Raw genomic sequence first — 3,000 nt, 5'->3', positions numbered from 1 at the left:
TTGCCTCACATGTAAAAGAGAACACAAAATGAACCATATCTAAATGCTAGAACTAAAACTATAAAACTTCTAAAGGAAAACTTAAAATAAATTTTTGTGATCTTGTGCTAGGCAAAAATTGTTAGACATGAACAACAACAACAAAAAATCCATAAAAGAACAAATGAATATACTGGATTTCATGAGAGAGAAAAAGGGCATTGGCCAGTGTCATGGCTTAGTGGGTATACACATCCTCATCAGAATGGCTAAGATTTAAAAACTGACAATACTTAATGTTAGTGAAAATATGGAGGAAATGGAATTTTCACGCACTGCTGGAGGGAATGGAAAATGGCACCCCCCAACTCAGCAGTCTCTTAAAAAGGGATACAAAAAAGTATGAGGAAAAATTTAGGGGTGATGGATATGCTGACTATCTGGATTGTGGAGATGAGTTCATATGTGTACACACACATCAAAACTATCAAGCTATACACACTTCATATGTTTGTAGTTTACCTAATCAAGCTGTTGGAAATAAAGCATTATTACAGAAAAAAAATATAAGATAGTGGCTGTAACACAGATGGAAAGAGGATATAAAATGATACAAAATGAAGCTAGAGGATATTGTGGCCTTTAACCTTAGAGCAATGAGAAGTAAAGGCTCAGTTTTAAACACAATGAGATCGGGGACTGCTGGCCAAGATGGAGGCATACATAGGTATACTTTGCCTCCTCACATAACCAAAAGAAGGACAAACAACAATTTAAAAACAAAAAATAAACAGAACTGCCAGAATGTATACAAAATAAAAATGTATGGAAGTCTGACAACCAAGGAGTTAAAGAAGACATATTTATCCAGACTGGTAGGAGGAGTGGAGGTGGGCAGTTGGGGCAGAGAAGACTCGAGACAAAGCAGTGGCTGGAGGACTAGGTGGGCAAGGCAGCAGCTGGCTGTCCCACATTTGCACGTGGGTAAACCAGGAGGAACAACTGGGGAGTGAGACAGACCACGCAACCCAGGGTTTAAGCATGGGGAAATAAAACTCAAAACCTCTGGCTGTAAAAACCTATGGGAGTTGTGGTGGTGGGAAATACTCCCAGCCTCACAGGAGAGTTAGGTGGAGAAACCCACAGGTTCCTAGAACATACACAAACCCACCCACCCAGGAATCAGCACCAGAAGGGCCCAATTTGCTTAGAGTACAGGGGTAAGTGACTCAAACCCAGCCTAGAGCCAATCAAGAGACACTATTCTATGACCCCTCCCCTACCTACAGTGCCACAACGAAGCCACGTGGGTTGCCCTAATCTGGCAAATATCTGAAGCTCTGCCCCTTACATCATAATGGGCGCACTGAGACAAAGAAATAGGGCCAAATCAAAGAACTGATCAAAGCTTCAAAAAAAATACAACTAAGCGATGAGGAGATAGCCAACCTGTCAGATGCAGAGCTCAAAACACTGGTAATCAGGATGCTCAAAGACATGGCTGAGTATGATCGGAAAATAGAGGAAAAAGTGAAGGATATGCAAAGTGAAATAATGAAAAATATATAGGGGACCAACATTAAAGGGAAAGAAATCAGGACTGAAATCAACGAGAAGGAATAAATAAACATTCAACTGGAACAGAATGAAGAAACAAGAATTCAAAAAAGTGAGGAAAGGCCTAGGAACGAACCTCTAGGAAAACTTTAAACATTACAACATCCGAATCACAGGGGTGCCAGAAGGAGAATAACAAGAGCAAGAAATTCAAAACTTATTTGAATAAATAATGAAGGAAAACTTCCCCAATCTGGCTAAGGAAATAGACTTCCAGGAAGTCCAGGAAGCTCAGAGAATCCCAAAGGAGTTGCACCAAAGGAAGCACACACCGCGTGGCACATCATATTTAAATTACCCAAGGTTAAAGATAAGGAGAGAATCTTAAAAGCAGCAAGAGAAAAGGAGATAGTCCTTTACAAAGGAGTTCCCATAAGATTATCAGCTGATTTCTCAAAGGAAACTTTGCAGGCAAGAAGGGGCTGGAAAGAAATGTTTGAAGTAAGGAAAGGCAAAGACCTACCGGTACATCCAAGATTGCTCTATCCAGGAAAGCTATCATTTAGAATGGAAGCACAAATAAAATGCTTCCCAGAAAAGGTCTAGTTAAAAAGGTTCAGCATCACCAAGCCCTTATTATATGAAATATTAAAGGGACTTATCTAAGAAAAAGAAGAAGATCAAAACTATGAACAGTAAAATGACAACAAAGTCACAATGACCAACAACTGAACCTAAAAACAAAACAAACTAAGTAAACAACTAAAACAGGCACAGAATCACAAAAATGGAGATCACATGGAGGGTTATCAGTGAATGTGGGGGGAGAGACTGGGGGAAAGGTACATGAAATAAGCATAAACGTAGCTACAAAATAGAAGGGGTAGGTTAAGAATAGTTTAGGAAATGGAAAAGACAAAGAACATATATGTATGACCCACTGACATGAACTAAGTGTGGGGAAATGTTGGTGGGAAAGGGGGAGCAGGGCGGAAGGGAATAAAGGGGAGAAGAAAATCGGACAACTGTAATAGCATAATCAATAAAATATACTTAAAAATTAAATAAAATAAGATCTCAATTTTAAAAAATATATAATAAATACCCTTGTACACCAAAGCTCCAGGAGGTGAAAGGGCATGAAAACCAGTTATGAGATTATTTCAGTATTCTGGGAGGGAACCTTCATAACCTGACCTTGGGTGAAGGCATTGGAGAGAAACAGAGACAACACACCCATTAGGTGAATGGTATTGCCATTCACACTGAGAAAAGTACAGTGGAAATTATCATAGCTCTTTGGTTGAGAGCAGACAATCGCTCTCACTTTATAGTAATATCAAACATATTTCTTAGATAAACAGCTATACAACATGTCTGTGATCTATGGTTCAATGCTACACAAGTTGTACGTATATTACTACAGTATACATAAAACTGCTTTCTATTTATACATGGTCCTAC

This window comes from Artibeus jamaicensis, unplaced genomic scaffold (assembly GCF_021234435.1).
Source record: "Artibeus jamaicensis isolate MK-2021 breed Jamaican fruit bat unplaced genomic scaffold, CSHL_Jam_final contig_1573, whole genome shotgun sequence".
NCBI classification, from domain to species: domain Eukaryota; kingdom Metazoa; phylum Chordata; class Mammalia; order Chiroptera; family Phyllostomidae; genus Artibeus; species Artibeus jamaicensis.
The sequence above is the reverse complement of the archived record's forward strand: the minus strand, read 5'-3'. Positions refer to the sequence as shown.